Below are 7,826 nucleotides of genomic sequence, written 5' to 3'. Positions count from 1 at the left end.
TGTTGAGGATTTTGTGCGGATGTGTTTTTGTGTGTCTGTATATTTCGTATTGTAGTGTGTTTAGTTTCTGGTTTTTCGGTTGGAGATGTAGAATTTTCTTGTCTGTGTTTATGTTGCTGTAGGTGTTGTTGGCATTTGTGATGTGTTCTGCATATGTGGATGTGTTTTGTGATTTGGTTATGGCTATGATGTGTTCTTTGTAACTTGTTTGAAATGATCAGCCTGTCTGTCCTATGTATAAGTTGTGTAACCAAGATGCATACATTTGTAATGTGGACCTCACAATTTTGCATACGGTCTCACAATTACATTACATAACATTTTCTTGCGGACGCACTATTTATCTACATGTCATACCTACTATTTTAATTCCGTCTTCTTACCCAAATGTCACATTCATGCTTGCCCTTCTGTCCTTTAACCCTTTCTAACCCAAATTAAATTTACAAGCAATCCATGTTGAAACAAATAGCTGTATTAGGACCAATTCAGTGACCAAGTTACGGGAGTGGCAACATTTGGAACAAAACTATATTGATGAAAATGTATTGAAATAGAAGTTATCCAGCAAAATTTACCTTCATATGTAACACACAAGTATATAAATGCTATAAAGTTAATTATTGCTATATGGTATCTATAGGTAAGAAAGATAGTTTTTATGCCTAGTCACTGCTTCATCCAAATCATAAACTTATCTCTTATTTCTCTCGTAAGTAATATTTATTTTCCAATTGTATTTTTCATTATTATCTAGTATTTATTTTACTGTACTTATTCATTTCTCTATTTATTTCTTTCATTTTAACTAATCTCATACTATCGTTCCCTATAATTCTTATCACTATTCATTACTTTGCACTATAACGTTTCGTTTTTCTCTTAACTATTTTCTACAATCTCTTATATCCATCCCCAACTAATTTCTTCTACTCTCTCCTACATTCCAACACTAATGACTTAATTAAACCCATTCAAAACTGTCACTACCACTACTCGTTTCTTCATCCTCTTTTTTATCAGTTTACTTCTCTCGATCTCATTTTGCTTACTACCAATCATTAATCATTGCTTAATCCCTGTACAAATATGGATCCGTAGATTCGTTGTTAGATGTATTTCTTATATTAAACCGCTGTTTCTTAATTTCATTCATTCGTCTCTTTCACCCATTTATCTCACGTGTTTCCTTAATGTGTGATTTGTTATCGCAGTTTGTCACTTCGTCCATACTATGCTTACTAATAATACTTACATTTAAAATAACTTCCTTATGTAATGATAGTAAAAGACTACTATTAGAACGAGATGCAGAAACTTAAAATGCATATAACATAAACCGAGATCAATCCTGAACGGCAACGACCAACCAAGTGTAACCGTTATAAAATACAATAATTACCAACTATAAGGATTAAAAATACAGTACTGTATAATGCAAGTTACAGTCTCAAAGTTTTAACGGAATTATTCAAGACATTTCCTTTTTCGTCTAATATTTTTCAATAGATATTACTTTTGAATTTCGAAATTCAGTTTTAAAGTGGTGTTGAAAATTGTTTTTGTATTCATTTACCTCGTTTATTCTACTTCTTTTCTTAATTTTGTCTTTCACCCATGTACAGTAAAGTAGGCAAAATCTGTCCTGTGACTTTATCATATGCAGCTGTTATATACCCAATGGGTAAAGAGGGGTAAGTTAGGTTTTAGTCTAGTTTAGATGAACTTCCGTGTAGACAGTTCCATATAATATTAACCATCATGAAACAAACTCTCATTCATTCATTTATTATATTCCATAGATCTTACATGAGCAATGAAGCTTTAAGATGTAGAACAAGTCAACATTTTACAATATTACAATTACAATTTTTACAAATTTTTACAATATTTTACCATTTTTACAGTTTCACAATTTAGTAATTTTCTACAATTTTTACAATTTTGTGCAATTTTTTACAATATTTTGGCGAGACGTAGTGAGATGAGGTGAGGTCTCTTTCTGATAGTTCATTCTTTCCTCTCTCGCACAGCTCACATGCAAAGTCTCGCCTCCTCATCTGTACTTCACATTTGAACTATTATTTATTTATTGATGTACGTATTTATTGTACTTATTTAATTATTTATCTACTTATTAATTTATTTACTTACTCATTTATTCATTTAGTTACTTATTACTTTATTCATTTAGTTATTATTTTATTCATTTAGTTATTACTTTATTCATTTATTTACTTACTGACTTATTCATTTAGTAACGTATTACTTTATTCATTTAGTTACTTATTACTTTAATAATTTAGTTACTTATTACTTTAATAATTTAGTTACTTATTACTTTATTAATTTAGTTACTTATTACTTTATTAATTTAGTTACTTATTACTTTATTAATTTAGTTACTTATTACTTTATTAATTTAGTTACTTATTACTTTATTAATTTAGTTACTTATTACTTTATTAATTTAGTTACTTATTACTTTATTAATTTAGTTACTTATTACTTTATTAATTTAGTTACTTATTACTTTATTAATTTAGTTACTTATTACTTTATTAATTTAGTTACTTATTACTTTATTAATTTAGTTACTTATTACTTTATTCATTTAGTTACTTATTAATTTATTGATTTAGTTACTTATTAATTTATTGAGTTAGTTACTTATTAATTTATTGATTTAGTTACTTATTAATTTATTGATTTAGTTACTTATTACTTTATTCATTTAGTTACTTATTACTTTATTGATTTAATTACTTATTACTTTGTTCATTTATTTACTTATTTATTTAATTATGTATTTAATTATTTACTTTATTTATTTATTTACCTACATGTTAACCTATTTACTTATTTATTTACTCGTTTATTTATTTTTCGTTCGCTCGTTAGTTCATTCATTCGTTCATTCATTCATTCATTCATCCATCCATTTATTTATCACTTTATTTATGCATTGATTAATTTATTCTTCAATTTATTCATTCGTGTGTTAATTAACTTTTATAACTTTATTCATCATAAATAATAATATATACACTGTCGAAAAACTATTCTTTTTTTATTTCGTTATTTAATGACTCTGTATCAACTAAGAAGTTTTATAGCGTCGATGGAATTGGTGACAGTGAGATGATATTTGGCGAGATGAGACCGAGGATTTGCCATAGATTATCTGATATTTCTCTTATGGTTGTGGAAAACTTCGAAAAGAAGACAACCGAGCTACGTCGGTCGCTTAAAACTATATGAAAAACTATTTCTGGCGTTGTAATTGATACCTATGAGCTCTAAATCCGACTTCCTCTTCTCTTAATGTACAGCAGGCTATGTATGAGGAGCACTTAGCTTCAGATTTAATAGGGAGGACCGTATTTGATATCCTGTTTCATAGCAGACTACGGCGCTTATTGATATTTGATGGACTCCAAAGCCTCAGGTCGTTAAGCAGGAGGCACTGCCAGACTGGTGAAACCTGTCGAGCGAAGCGATCGTTTCCGTCACAGCCGCGTCGCGTCGCGTCACGTCTTTCACGGCTGTGTCCCCGCTGTCCAGCTAACCAGCCATGTGTCCGCGGGCACGCCCGCATCAATTAACTAGCAGTCTACCGTGACTTCATATTTAGTTCGACAGGAATTCGATACCTTGTGCAGAAACAGAGACACTTCGAATCAATCTGTATTACTGTGTGTGTGACGTAATAGGCAGCGCGTGAGCCTAGACAGTAATTTGCTTATGTCCTTTACTTTACTAGTCAAATAATGACGAAGCCGTAAGTTCAGACAAGATCAGATAACACACTACGTATGAATGGGCTATCGGTTATATTGTATATTATAACCTCAGACGCTAGAGCTTTTGACTGTTGACCCAGAGCTGCGCTGGAAGTTCGATTACAGCTGGAATTATTATGTCTTTTTCTCGAAGTTTTCACAACTGTAAGACGAATGTCAGGTAATCCATAGTGAATCCTCAGCTTTATCTCACCAAATACTATTTCGCTATCACCAACACCACCGACGCTAAATAACCCAGTAGTTGATACAGCCTATTAAAGATTTTATTAATTTGTTCTACAGAATAATATCTGTAATATTGACAATTAATATTCGAGACGAAAAATTCGCTCCGGCGCCGGGGATCGAACCCGGGTCCTTGGTTCTACGTACCAAGCGCTCTGACCATTGAGCTACGCCGAATTCAATCCACAGCAGTTGACTTGGACATAAAAGATCAACGTATATACCTAACTTGGAGTCGGGTCACAAAGGGAAACATCGAAGGAGGAGAGTTCGGTCCGGTACTGTGGATTGAATTCGGCGTAGCTCAGTGGTCAGAGCGCTTGGTACGTAGAACCAAGTACCCGGGTTCGATCCCCGGCGTCGGAGTGAATTTTTCTCCTCAAACATTAATTGATACAGCATAGTTAAAGAGAGAACGGAAAGGGAACCATAATTAAAAGAGGACTAAAATCACTGATCTGCATTGTTTTTTATGTTTTCAAACTCAATATTCTTTCTTTTGTAATTACTCTTTCTTCTCTTAACAAAATCGGCGTAAGTTTCCTTTCTGTAATTAGTCTCATAGGAAAAATGTCGATTAACGGTCACTTAAACTACAAATTTATAGCAAGTTATAACCAAACATTTCCGCTTAAAATTATATTGTTAGACTTATTAATTAGATCTCTTAGAAGTAGAAGTCATTAAAGTATGGCTGAAGAACTCTGTGCAGACACGCTGAAACAATTCCCGGTGCCGACCAATCTAATCGAGGTTTCTCCATAGTTTTCTTCGACTGAATATAACTAACTTTCAGTTAAATAATGGCTATTACCGGATTGGAAACCAATTATCACGAAATAATAGACAGTACGGCAATAAACTGCAAACGGTTGTGATATGACCTATAAGTTAAAGCGACTATAAATAAATACAGATAAAAATAACTAAATAAACCATTTTAAATAAATACAGATAAAAATAACTAAATAAACCATTTTAAATAAATACAGATAAAAATAACTAAATAAACCATTTTAAATGGACTGTAAACAGCTTAATTCAGTTAATTTGCAAAGCTCTACAAAACTAAGTTTACTGCGAATAAGGTGGAAGTACTGATGTGTTGTAGTATTTACTACAAATTATGCTGTATAAATACGAAGAAATTATGCAATTTCAAAAGTGCTTTTCCTCTATCAATGCCATTCCGTTAAAAAAAAAAACGAAATAGCGTGAAAAAAAGATAGCCGACAACTAGCATGAAACGCAGGTTCAGTAATTTAAGTGAGGGTTTGCTAGGGCACAGCCTTTATATTGAAATAATTTCGATCGTAGTGGTAGTGATCGGTTTTAGGACTTCACTGACCGCTTCTACATCGCCCGTCTCCTTGAGGACCTGACATGAAGAGTAAGGGCAAAAGATTTCCTGACTTAGCGGGTAAAGCCTGCCCACGCCTAATATGCGGGTGATTCACAAGGAGTTACCGAACATATTTCCGAAGACATTTTGAGAAAAAAAATTGTCAAATAAACATTGATCCTATTCTCAATATTTTCAGAATTAGACTAATTTGAAATTGTTTGTAAAATACCTTTTTTCTTCAGTATTATGAATAAAAGAATATTACAAATGGAGAATGAACTATTCACAGGTATAGTTTAACTGGCTAATATTCTGAAGCTAAAAATGTGTTGTTATTCCCTTAGATCAGGGATCGTCAGCACAGAGCACGCTGGGGCTAGTCTCTGTTACCAGCGGGAAAACGCAGTGCACTAGGGTGCACTCCGTAGCTGCTAGCGGGTATGCTATCTCTCCCTGTTGCACGACAGTGCACACGGGACAGCACCGCGTACCCTTTGCACATTTCAGCGAGTGCTGACGACCACTGCCTTAGATGGTTAGTACAGATTTTTTTTAACTACAATTACATTATTTTTACGGACATATCAAAACAATTGTTATTAATCACACGACTTCTAACAATTCCATTCTTTACAGTTTAATTTTTCCATTCTAATGTACCGTCTTAAAGATTTTACAAGAGTGGCGTGATTTGAAACAATCGCTTTGCAAGTGCGCAAGGAAAAATGCAATTTTCTGGTTACAAATCGAAAAAGAATTTCTGTATGAAGTAACTATGGAATTCACAACAAATTTGTTGCTTCAGAATACCAACCAATTAAAAAAGGGATACTTATAAACAGTCCATTCTCTGCTTGTAATATTCTTTTGCCCTTAAAATTAAAGAATTTATCCACTATTATAACTTAGCTAATTACCCGATCTAACAGTTTGGAATTGTTCTTGTCATTTATTATTTATCCCAATTTAAATCATATAGATAAAAAAACCCATGATACATTTATTGTCTTATCAATGTATTAATATCAATTATATCACATTTCATCTTATTTCAGCTAAATTAATACTGATATTCACCTTACTACAACATTCTACAACAACTATAGCATTTGGACATCGTCCGCAATTTAACCATGTAAGTTCCCATCCACATAACACGTCATAAGAAATTGAATTCATTTTATAAAATATTTAATATCTCTTCATTTAAAGTTAAACCATTAACTTAATAATATACTTAAATTGATCTAATAATACACCTATTTAATGTCATATCTTCTTAATGTAATTTAGTCACAATGTTATGATTTTCATCTTTAACAAACACGTACTTGACAATGAATTTTCAATTCTAGCCTTTTTGAATTTAATTACCTAACTTTATTACTTCTATCTTAGATTGAAGAGTATCACCGGTCAATAATGCACGTTCAAGCTTATATCGTTCAATTAACATCAAAAGACAACCTAACATACAAACACACCATCTGTTATAAATGACATCCACAACAACTTTAAGAAATTAAGGTCTCAAGGCATAATCTTAATTTATACATTATGACGTATATACATCTTTTGGACGGTGAAAAGGCGTGTAGTAATGAGAAAACAAGAACATGGGCACAAACAAATCAGATAGTATAGATTAAAGACTGTAAGCATCTCTTCACATAATATATAATATAGATTTCAGTTTTATTATTTTATTAGTGAAGACCTGCAATTTTATATATGTACATGCATTGTAATCACACGTGTGTTTTAATCAATTGACAGTAAGGGTATATTTACACAAGAAAAGAGATATATTGATGTCCTAAATTATGTTGTTTTTATTATGTTTTATGCTCATTAATGTATATTGTATTTTGATTGTAGAGACATATGTACTTATTAGAGATGATATTGCTGTATAAAATGTTGTATCTGATAATGTCGCCATGATCGACGAAAACGTTAATACAGTATTAAATTATGTAATATAAGGACTTGCACCTTACACATATAGAAAGTAAAGTCATTGACTGAAAATAAATATTTCGTATTATATTTCGTATTATAAAGAAAAAAGTTATTTTACAAAGAAATTCAAATTAGTCTAACTGTGAAAATATTGAGAATAGAATATTTATTTGACATTTTTCCTTACTCAAATTGTCTCCGAATGTAAGCTCCGTAAGGGGTGGTAATTCCAAGTTCTAAATATACTCATTGGTATCTCTTTGCCGAATTTGTTAGTCCAAGGCAGCCTATTATTTCTTAAATCTTCTTCTCAATAAAGAATTTTATTTTAATCATTGTGGAGAGACAAGCCTTGTTTTGGAACCTCAAGGACAAAGAAATAGAGGAAGATTATGGAAGTCATTGAGACGAGTGTGGAAGAGGCTAAACAAGAGGGAGGACTTGCAGGGTTCTGGCTCTGAATAGAACACGCTGGCGCTGCTTCATCG

At 31.9% G+C, this 7,826-nt stretch overlaps 1 non-coding gene across 1 annotated transcript; it reads left to right on the top strand.

The window, feature by feature from the left end:
- Positions 1-4,324: 4,324 nt before the first annotated feature.
- Positions 4,325-4,397, top strand: TRNAT-CGU (transfer RNA threonine (anticodon CGU)). Its single transcript has one exon. It is a non-coding gene; the product is annotated as a tRNA-Thr (tRNA).
- The last annotated feature ends 3,429 nt before the right edge of the window (positions 4,398-7,826 follow it).

The sequence above is a fragment of the Periplaneta americana genome, chromosome 5, assembly GCF_040183065.1.
Source record: "Periplaneta americana isolate PAMFEO1 chromosome 5, P.americana_PAMFEO1_priV1, whole genome shotgun sequence".
Taxonomy (NCBI): domain Eukaryota; kingdom Metazoa; phylum Arthropoda; class Insecta; order Blattodea; family Blattidae; genus Periplaneta; species Periplaneta americana.
This window is presented reverse-complemented; position numbering and strand designations above follow the sequence as displayed.